The 12185-nt window shown below is 32.6% G+C and overlaps 1 pseudogene; it reads left to right on the top strand.

Moving 5' to 3' along the window:
* The first annotated feature begins 2756 nt into the window (after window positions 1-2756).
* Window positions 2757-3498, top strand: LOC102886061 (annotated as a pseudogene).
* Window positions 3499-12185: the final 8687 nt, after the last annotated feature.

Here is a 12185-nt window from a genome sequence, read left to right as displayed (position 1 = left end):
GTACCAATTAGTAGTTGATAGATGGTCATGGGGATGGGGAGCACAGCATAGCAAATGCAGTTAGCATTAATGTAGTGGCTAGGTGGAGAGTGAAAGGGCTGATAGAGTAATCAGGTGGATCATTTCATAAACTATATAAATGTCTAACCAATGTACTATACACTTAAAACTAATAATAAAATTAAATTTGAAAAAAAACAAACAAAATACCATTCACATAAGCACCCAGTAAAATGAAATAGGTATAAATCTAACAAAAATGTACAAACATATGAAGAAAATTACAAAACTCTGATAAATTAAATATAAGAACTACATAAATGAAGAAATATTCCATATTTATAAATGGTAAGACTAAATATTGTCACAAGCTCAGTTCTTCTAAATTTGACCTACAGATTCAACTCATTCTCAATCAAAATTCCAGCAAGTTATTTTAAAGATATTGACAAACTGACTCTTACGTTTATACTGAGAGGCACAAGATTTAGAATATCCAGCACAATATTGAAATAAAATAAAGTTGGAGGACTAACATTACCTGACTTCAAGACTGGTTATAAAGCTACAGTAATCAAGACAGTGCATTAGTGGCAAAATTTTTTAAAATAGGCAAATAGAGTAACAGAATCAAATAGAGAGCCTAGAAAGAGACCCCCATACAAAGGAACAAGGCAATATAATGGAGCAAAAATATTCTCTTCAACAAATGACACTGGAACACCTGGACATCCACGTACGAAAAAAGTGAATCTAGACACAGATCTTACACCCTTCATAAAAATTAACTCAAAATGAATCATAGACCTAAATGTAAAATGAAAAACTGTAAAACTCCTAGAAGATACTAATAGGAGAAAACCTAGATGACCTTGGGTGTGGTGATGTTTCCTTAGATACAATGCCAGAGACATAATTCATGAAAGAAATAATTGATTATCTGGACTTCATTAAAATTAAAAATTTCAGCTCTGTAAAAGTCAGTATCGATAGAATGAGAAAACAAGCCAAAGACTGGAGAAAGTATTTGCAAAAGACATGTGATAAAAGACTGTTATTCAAAATATGTAAAAAGCTCTTAAAACCCATTATGAAAACAAATATTTGATTAAAATATGGACCAAAGACGTTAATTGACCCCTTACCAAAAAAGATATACGGATGGAAAATAAGCATGTGAAAAGATGCTCCACATCATATGTGGACAGGGAAATGCAAATTAAAACAATGAGATGCCACTACATACCTATTAGAATGGCTAAAATCTGGAACACTGACAACACCAAATGCTGGCAGGAATGTTGAACAATAGAAACATGGAAAAATATACTATGTAGTCAACATTTCTAACATAATTACCCAATATGTCATTATTCAAAGTGATTATCTTGATGTATTGATGTGTGTACTTACATATTTTTGCAGCATATTTATGTAAATCATATCGCATAAGACATACTCCTTTATAGCCAATTTTTGTGACTTAAAAATTTAGTGGATGTGTTAACAAATCTAAATTTCTATCATTTATAATTGCCACTTTATCTTTGGTATGAATCTTATCAATTTTCCCTTTCTGCATATTTTTCATATTTCATTATCTTTTTTAAATGTACTTCTAATTTTTTACTCTAGATTAAATAATGAATGGGTCCAAATATATTTCATAGATAGACATCTTCAACCTTTCTACTTTTTTGTAGTGCTAATCACAAATATTCTGTCTTTCAAAGTTGTTTGCAGCAATTTTACTCACCTTTAAAGAGCATTTTAGCAGAACTAAGCTTCAAATATTTGAAGACAAGCTATTGTGACCTTTATTTTTACGACTCCAGAGCACTGTAGTTTTTACATGCTCTTTATGTATCATAATTAATATTTTATTTCAGTGAAGACACCATTATTTTTATATTTTTATTTAATATATTTTATTTCAGTGAAGACACCATTATTTTTCAGTTTCATATTTGAATTGCCAATTATTAATCCTAGAACAGAGCTCAAAAGCACAAAATCTCTCTCAAAATCTCTCAAAATCTCTCTTTTTAGCACCTAGCAAGGTGCTAAAAAGCCTTCTCCCTGAGCCTTTGTGGTTTGGAGTTTCACTAGATTTCAAGTGATCCTTCTCCAAGTGACTGGTTGCAATCACAAGTATTGGAAACTATCAAAAGAGTAAGGCTTTTTCATTTTATGCTACCTCCCCTATTAAATCCAACACTTTTCCTTCATTGGATTATTACTATTTTGTGTGATTCATGCCTGAGATTTTGAGAAGTGAAATAAAATAATATTTAGAGAGAAAGTTCACTTAGCGAATGTATGGACAAAAGTGATTAAGAGTTTGAACATTACAAATATGAATCACTATTCATGGCATGGAAGATTTTTTTTTTTAATATAATGAATAAGACTGAAGAAACCAGAATTATTGCACAAAAAGTATGGTAAAGAAGCACTCTGTTAGGAGAATGTTTCACTTTGCTCTTAATTCCTTACCTTACCTGCCATATTCCCATGATTTTTATCCTTGACTCTCTAGTCTAACTTCTGATTATCTCAATTCTTCTATTCATTTATCTTCCTTTCACCTGCCCTCTCTATGTGTTTTCTAACTTCATATTTTAGCACTTGCAACATATTTCCTACAAAATCACTGATGAGCAAACAATATATCAATGTTTAATACCCATGTTTCTTAATTCTTCCTTATTTTCTACCTTCAGATTACTTCAGCTTCTTCTCTCCTGATTCAGTCAATGGATGGAGCAAATGACTCTGTGGTATCTGAATTTGTGTTGATTAGACTTTCAAATTCATGGGAGATGCATCTTTTTCTCTTTTGGTTCTTCTCTGTGTTCTACATGGGAATTATCCTGGGAAACCTCTTCATTGTGTTAACAGTAGTTATTGACTCTCATTTACACTCCCTCTCATGCTTCTTATTAGCCAACCTCTCTCTTCTTGATCTAGGTCTTTCTTCCTCCACAGTGCCCAAAATGATCTCTGATCTTTTCACTGACTGTAACATTGTTTCTTTTCCAAAATGCATGATACAGATATTTTTTATTCATGTCATAGGTGGAGCTGAAATGGTGCTGCTCATAGCAATGGTATATGACAGATACACCACAATCTGTAAGCCTACTACCTGACCTTAATGAGCCCCAAAATGTGTGTATCCTTTGTAGTGACTTCCTGGATAGTGGAGATAATCCATACTGTATCTCAGTTTATTTTTGTCATAAACTTGCCTTTTTGTGGCCCTAATAAAGTAGATAGTTTTTATTGCGATTTCCCTCGGGTTATGAAACTTGCTTGTGTAGACACCTACAAGCTAGAGTTTGTAATCATTGCTAACAGTGGATTTATATCAATGGCTACTTCTTTTCCTTAATTATATCTTACATCTTCATTTTGGTCACTGTCTGGAAACGTATGTTAAGCCTTAAACTTAGACTTGACTTTATTTTGAACTTTCTGTTTAGAATGCTGTTTTAGTTTTGTGTTTAGATATGAATGATTGCAGGTACAGAGAGAATTTTTGTAACACTATCAATACTTTAAGTAAATACACACTAGAGATTTTTGCACTTTTCTCTGCCTCTCTGTTATTCTAAAAATGAAGAGCTTTCAATATTCAATTCTGATGATATATTCTCTAAAAAAAAAAAAAGACATAGAAATAATATCTATTTTACAGGAGAATAATCACCTAGATGTGTGTTTAGAGGTCCTATTTTCCTTGAATAAGAGTTCCTAGTCATTCAGAAGATCTCCCCTAAGAGTTTATGTAACTTATTTGATAGTCTTGGATGAATATAAAGCCAAAAACAGTGAGGCACATTCAATTTAATTGAGGATTTCTATATTTGGAATAAAAGCTTTATTGAAGTTACACATAATTTTTTTCATTTCTTTCCACTACTCTGCCTAATTAAATGAAATTAATGTCTATATTATTTTGTCCTATGGTTCTCCAGGAACCTTTCTAACAATATCTCTGGCTTCCTCTGTAGAAATAAATCAATGATACTTTTTTCTAATTCTTTGTTACTCACTTGGATGGGTATTTCTTCTTTATTTAATCATTGCTAACCATGCCTTTCATCAAATACTCTACTGGGCTTCTGCAATACCACAGTCTCCTGGTTTTCCTCCTACTTTTTAGGGAATTCCTTCCCAGTATCAATTTTCCTAGTTTCCTTCATGTGCTCAACCACCACACTTACTGTTTCTCAGAATTCCATCTTTGGCCTGTTCTCTCTATATATTCTGTCCCTAAGTGGCAGCTATTCCCATAGTTTTATTACTAAGAGCTAGATGCTCTCAAAGCTAGGGTACTATTTCTTGAGTTCCTAATTCACAAATCTAACTGCTCACTTACTTGGATGCTTCACAGGCATTTCCCACTCAACAAGCCTGAACTAAACTGTCTCCTCCTTAAACTTGCTCTTCTTTCAGAGTCCCCAGTCACAATAAATGGCATCAATGTTTATTCAGTTTTTCAACCCAAAATCTGGGAGTAATAATGGTTTTTTCCTTCCTTCTGATCCCCAATACTCAATCAGTCAGCAAGTCTTATTCATTTCACATTCTAAACACCTCATAAATATATCCTTTTATTTTCTTCTACAATATCACCATTCTAATCTAGGCTTCACATGTCATATTTGGAACAAAATATTAAGTCACCTATATGTTCTTCCGACTTTAAATCTTGTTTGCCTAATTCCCATTACCTACAATTCAGTAACAGATGTTTAAAATATATAAATGTGATTATTTTGCTTAACACCCTTCACATACTTGCCACTGCCCTTAAATTAAAATACTAACTCCTTTTCAAAATTTATCATGCCATTCAAGACCTGGCTCCCATCCTTCCTTTCAGCCTCAAGAGAACAACATGCTCTCTTTTTGCAATTTGAGAGCCAATTTTGTTTTCTTTTACTTGCCTGAAAACTTCAAACTGTCTTATCTCTGAGGCTTTGCACTGGCTAATTATTCTACCTGAAACATTGGTCATTCATACTTTGCCTATTAACATCTATTCATTCTTCAAAATTCAGTTTCAGCATCATTTTACCAGGGAAGACCTCCCAGAACTTAGGTCCAATAAGGGTTCCTCCACTATATATTATCATAGCACTCCCTATTACCACTTTGTAACATTAATCACATTCATAATTTCTTATTCAGTGTATGTCTCCCTCATTACATTCTAAGTTTCATGTGAGGAGGAGGTGTGTCCCTTATGTTTATGGCTATAATATCACTAACGACAGTATAGAAAGTATTCTATTAATATTTATCATTAAATAAATTAATGAACCCAATAAAAAATAAACAATTACCAAGGGACATACTTATTGAATAGTATCTGAGCACTAAAGAACTTCCTCCCCCTTTTCTTTCTCCTTTTTCTCAATTAATTTTCTCTGCCTCTCCCTCCTTAATTCTTGTCAATGAAATCCACTGATGAGTTCCTTCTGCAGCCTTAAGCCTATTCAAATCTTGACCAATCTCAGTTGAGGCAGCCTGAAAATCACTTGTCCCAGCTGTCTCTGATACTCCTAGGTCTCATGAACCCTACGTTATAACTCCTGCTCCTCTGTTGGCCCAGAAGCCTTCTCTACTGAGCAAATCCATGATCCATATCCCAGGAGATAGCCCTCAAATGACAGCATGCTCTGTGTCTGGGCTTGCAACTCCCTAGGACTTTATTTCTTCCTAGATTCTTCCTCATTCATCTTAATATACTGTTGTGCCTGGTACCCCAGTCTTCCTCTTAGAAGAAAGGCACATTAGGACAGAAGCACATTGGCATGGTAGAATGACTTATGAACTCTGTACTGTTTGCATTGTTTCAGAAGAGTCCTCTGGGGGTTGGGGAACTACAGGGGAAATTTTCCTGTAATTTCAGAGTAGTTGTGCTTCTTCTAAACAAATTTTTTCACCTCATCATATGTACATTTCATGTAACTGACCATGCATCTTTATTTTTCTTTAGATATTTTTGTCCGCATTATTCTCCAATTTTAAATTTGTGGCATGTTTCTTTGTTTTCTCATTTTATTAACCTCTCTATGTTCATGTCTATGTGTCAGGAATATTTGTTCTGTCTCTCAGCCTTGGCCAGATGGCCTAATGTGGAAGGTGTCTTGTGTGGCCCAGTGATGCACTCTGCCTGATCCCCTATGCCGGGGGATCTGGATGTGATCTTTTTGTGGGTTATGTGTGATCTTCTGTTGTTGCCAAGGCTTTATTGTTTTGGAATGTCACCATTTTTTTTCAAAAATTAATTTGAGACCAAACATCATTCTGCTGCTATTCCAGGGAATACGATTTACCCTTGTTTCTGAACAAAAGGTAATATAATATAGCTCTAAACATGTACAACTTTAAACAAAAATAGAGCCCTGAAACTTTGCAGCCTCCATGATAATCCGGAGATCATTCTTTGTATCAACACACCAAAGATAAAGCCGGGCTTCTCCAGAGAGATCCACTAGGCTTTTCTCATTGACTTGTCATAGGTTCCCTAAATGATTATCTCCCTATCAGATAAACATGCTCCTGTTACAGATGACTCAAAATAACTCCCTACATTTCTTTCTTTTATATTTGTATCTGTTTTCTCATGATCTCTTAAGAAATTGATCCAATAACATACAAATTTTTTTCTTGTATCCGGGCAACTCAGAAAGAATAAACGTCAAACACAGTCAAGATCTTCATCCCCAAATTCCAAAATTTGAGAGCACAGGTGGGCATTCACGAATAAACATTCATAACTGATACTAGAAAATGACCAAATTATTCTCTTATTATCAATTATAAAATTTTTTTAACATATCAGGGGGGTTAGATTTATTTCTTCAATTTTCATTCATGGTACTGTGGATGAAGATATATCTGTCTATTCAGAATGTATTTTTACACCTTCATCTCAGTCATTCCAAGTAATTCATATCTTAATATCATCCACCCTAAATAGTGGTTACTTTATACTACCCAACATATTACTTCAAGACCTCCCTCTCCCCCTCTGTTTCATCATCAGGAAATTCTTTCAATATTTTTCTCTTGGGAAAAATCAATGTGATTCAAAGATTTAGTCCTCAAGAGAAACCAATAATGGCCTGGGTATTGGGTCTCTATGGCAACAGTGGGTCACTCTCCTGTGCAGCTAATTAGCTTCTTTCCCATTATGAAGAATCTTATATAAGCTTTGTCTTGGCGGGGAGGCATTATTTACGGAAATGAAGACTAAGCTCTTTGAATTTCTCTTCTAAAAGTGTACATCCTGTGACTAAATAGGCAGGTAGGAAAGATGCTTTTAAATTACAAAATTGTCCCTGTCATGGTTGCTTCTCTTTCTCTAGCCCTCTCAATTCCCCTTCAATGTCTGCTTTTCAAATATTTGTGTCAGAAACTCTTCTTTCTGTCCTTTTATTTTATACCATCTCTCTCCTATTATCAAATATCTTTTTTTAAATAGTAATATTTTATTTCTTTTACCAAAAGTGGGTATTATATATAACTATTTGTAACTTACTTTTACACTTAATACGTTTCACAACATGGATGGATCTTGAGAATATCATGTTAAGTGAAATAAGTCAGATGGAAAAAGTCAAGAACCATATGATTTCACTCATATGTGGGATATAAGTCTGAAAGCAACAAAAGAACAAGACAAACAAACAAACAAACAAAAACTCACAGACACAAACAGCAGTATAGTAGTTAACTGAATCACCATGTCCAACTACCTACTCCATTCTACCAAACCCCACTGCCATATGCTTAAAGTCTTAACTTTTCTTCATATTAGTGACTATTTTCTCTACAGCTTTACTATTTTTTCCCATCCTTTCAGTCAAAATATACTTAAAGCAGTGAATGAAAATTCATGTAAAGTTCACATTCTTAGATGTTCATAATGCATAATGCATGCTGGTTTAAACCACAACAGACTACCTAAGCAAAGTTGTACAATTTTCTACCAATGCCTCTTTTCATCATTTTATCATCCTTATTTGTAGGATTCTTCTTAATCTTTCTCTTATCCTCACTTTGCTCTCCTTCTTTCTTTCCAATTTATAGTTGTTCTTCCTATGTCTATAGATCTTTCCTGCTTGTTCCTTAGACACTTAGACTGTCACACTGATTACACTCATAGTTCCACATTTTGTATTGTTATTGTCCAATTTTAGAAAGATTAAATATTATAAATAGATTAAATTACATGTTATAAATACTTTTTTTGAGTCTTAAGGCTAATATGTTCATGTAGTGTGGGATTTTCCATTTTAGAAAACTTAACACTCAAACTCCAAGACATGCACTATTTCACCAGTACTAACTTAATAGTAATAGGAATTTCCAAATCTGATAAATTAATTCAGAGACTTTAATTTCTTTTATAAAATGAAAGGCTCACTTTCATGATGAGAGTCCTGAAATGTTGGGTTTATATTTTTATCTTAGTTTTATAAGATAAACAATTGTTCGTAAGCAGTCAACAGGATTCTTCAGCTTCATCTTTATTTCTCCAATGACACTGAATTGGATGGTGATCTAAGGAACTTAACAAATACCTTCTGCTTAGCAGAGAAGATGGAATTGCCATGAAACCTTCCAGGAATGGCCTTATTAATTCTATAATGCTCACCAGATTCATTCCCCTCCCGAAATCCTTTGTCACTATGACCCTGTGACTTGGTTGATTTAAATATGATAAGAAGTCCAGTGATAGAAGTATGAATGAATTAAAATTGTAAAATGTACTTTTGAGAAAATGCTAGAAAGAGTATTTAGGAGAACATTTAAGTGACAGAAGATAGAAGACAATGTAAAAATCTATAAGCAACAAAATTAACTGCATATTGTGAAACAGGAAAAAAAAATTAAATCTACTTATCTCCATCTTCTATATTCTTCTGAAGTATTATCTCTTCTATTCCATTGCACTTTATTGTCTCTATTTATTTGGCCATTTATTATGTCTCTCAATATTTTCCACTGCAACATTACTAATTTTGCTCACTCCGAAATGGATAAGACTGCCAGAACATCCATTTTCTTTATAATTATTTCATGGTGATGAGAATTCCTTCCAAATGGCCAACCCTGATCAAAGTAAAGCAGGGGAAATGTTTTGTCAGCTAACCTGGATGGAATGTCCCAAGAAGTTTTAAATTCATGATAGTTTTACACAAAGTCCAAAAAGTTTAATTAGGACTCTTTACTTATTTAGCTCTATTCTCCTCTTAATAATCTCATCTATGAATCAATTTCTGGCAATTTATGAAATGGTTAATCGGATGAAAAAAGTTCAAGTTCTTTACTTCCTTGGTGGTTTATTATCTAATAATTATGAGTCAATATTTTTTTCAAATATTCTTAATAAACCGTTCCTTCAACTCTCTGTACTCTTTGATGTTTTCATTTTAAAAAATCTAATACAATTATGATATGTGTAATGAAAGATATTTCAAAATCTAAAAGGAGGTTCATTTATTTTTTATTTTAATTATTATTTTTTAGAGCTAAAAAGAAAGTTTATTAGAGAAGAACAGAATAAAGGCCAAGACAGAAAAAGTAAAAACAAGAGAAAGGGAAGACAAAAAGCCAAGACAAGAAACAAAGAGAAGAAAAAGCCCTTGAGTGTTGGGGAACTCAGTTTATATATTATTAGTTTCTATAAATTATAGAGAAAGGGTAAGAATATGTAGTATGAAAGGCCTGCTGCCAATTCCCAGCCTTTAATCCATAGGTTCCTGATGGTTTTAGCCCTAGAAAATGAACAATTTTCTTTTGTACAGGACAGGACTTAAAGACTCTGTTTTCCTGTTTTTCCGTTACAGTGTGAGTAAATGGTTTGTTAGCAATCCCAGCAGAAATCTTCCTTTGTCCTACAAGTTTCCTTGTGGTCTGTCTGTCGGGCTGATCAGCATATTGCAGCCTCTGGATATAGTTTGATTTAACTTTTAGTTCTCTTGTTTCCTTCCTAGATTATCAACCTCTCAGATAATTTATTCCCTTATTCTTAAGGGGACATTGAGGGATGAAGGTTTGTCTTCTGTAACTTCTTCAAAACTGAGATACGGCTGTAATTTCTGCCTGCCAGGAATAAAAATCTCTGGAAGCCTATTCTAAGGGCCTTGGAGGCAGAGAACATGTGGTTATTCCAGCATCAGGAAGTGGCAGGAAGCCTTGCAGCCCAGAAGACATAAATTTAGCAAAAAGATTAAAAAGACAAAAGTCAAAAATTAATAGTAGAGGTAATTGACAATGAAGTCATTTTTCCATGACAGTTTGTTAATTAAGGTAAAGATACATAGTAAAATGAGAATGAATTATCTTGAAGAAAGAGCAGTGGTATAGATACTAAAAGAATAATTATCCAGAAAAGTCCTCTGATCCTCTGGAACATAAGGACTTATCTATTTTACAGAATAAGATCTTAAGACCTTCCACGGGTTGACAGGAATATGTCACATTTCCCATTCCATTTTCTGGAGGAACTTGTGGGAACTCATAAGAAATTGGTTTAATTTGGGACAGATGTACCCAACTATTGACTCCTTGTAATTTGACAGTACTTGAGGAACTTAACAAACTTTGGTAGGGCCCTTTCCATTTGGGTTGAAGTTGGCTTTCTGGGGACACCTCCTTCTAAGTCTTTTTTTTACTACAAAGATTAGACATTTATACGATTTATGAAGTGAATACTCTGATTATTCTAGCACCCATCTGGCACTACAAATCATTACAATAATATAACTATATACCCTATGCTATACTCTAAATCCCTGTAACTGTTTTATAACTATTAATTTCTAGTTTTTCATTCCTTCACCTTTTTCACCCATTCTCCCAATCTTCCTCCCATCTGGCAACCATTAGTTTGTTTTTTAAAAGCTCTAAAATACCAAAGTCAACTACCCTTATTTAAAATTTTGGACTATGTAATTGGTTTACTTTTATTGCACTTAAAATCAGGAAAAAAAATCTTCTTGATGTTATTATAATTTCTTGTATTAACAATTATTTTAATAATTGTACTATATTCCATTATGTACATATATTATAATAAATTTAAACCTAATGTTTGACATTTAACTTGATCAAAGTTTTCCCACTGTAAAGTATGATGAACATTTTTATGCTAAAAACTTATTATATACAAATAGAATTTCATAAGTATTATTGAACCAAATGGCACGGATTCAAAATTCTTGATACATGATTCCAAAATATCATATTAATGTTTGAATCGGTCTATATTCCCTTCAGCAATGTATGATGGTGCCTAGTTCACTGAGACTTTGCCAGTTTTGATAATAATAATTGTAAAACTATTTTCTAATTCAATAGGAAAATAATAGTATTATATTTTATCTTATTTCTTATATTTCTAAGGAAGAAATATATATTTATATACATACATATATACACACATATACATACATACATAGATTACATTTCTGAATTCTCTTTTCATATCATTTGTCCATTTATCTATTAGGTCTTGAAGGTTTTATTGAATGGTTTGAACTTTTTTTTTATATTATGAAGATATCAACCTTTAGTCTCTCTACATTTCAAATTAAAGTATGATTTATGTGTTTGTTTGGGATAGATTGTTTTTAAGCACATACAAAAAAAGCCTTCAGAGTTGTTTTCACTGTTATTATACATTTTTATATTCATTTTTAATTGTTATTTAATTTTATTATTCTTGATTATATTTTTAAAAGATTGTTTTTTATTTTTTTAAATGATTTTTACATGCTCATATACACTCTTCAAATTTTCTGGGATTCAGTATTTATTTATTTATTTTTGTTTTTAATATTTATCATTTTCTTTCCCTTGAATTCTTAGTTTATTTTTTGCATTTTTTTCTAACTTCTTAAGTTTCCTTATTTGTTCATGTATTTGAATAAATGAGATCATTCAAAGCAATAGATTGCCTCTGAGTGCAGCTTTGGTCTCACTACACTGATGTTTAATACCCTGGTTCTTATATTTTATAGTCTACTATTAGTTAAAATATTTGTTCATAACCTATTTTAAGTTATCAACATTTAACACATTCTTTTCAGTGCTCTAAAGTCAATTCTTTCTTTCTTTTCTTTCAGGTCACTTCAGAGTCTTTTCTTCTTTATGATTCA

The sequence above is a fragment of the Pteropus alecto genome, unplaced genomic scaffold, assembly GCF_000325575.1.
Source record: "Pteropus alecto unplaced genomic scaffold, ASM32557v1 scaffold462, whole genome shotgun sequence".
NCBI lineage: Eukaryota > Metazoa > Chordata > Mammalia > Chiroptera > Pteropodidae > Pteropus > Pteropus alecto.
The sequence above is the reverse complement of the archived record's forward strand: the minus strand, read 5'-3'. Positions and strand labels throughout refer to the sequence as shown.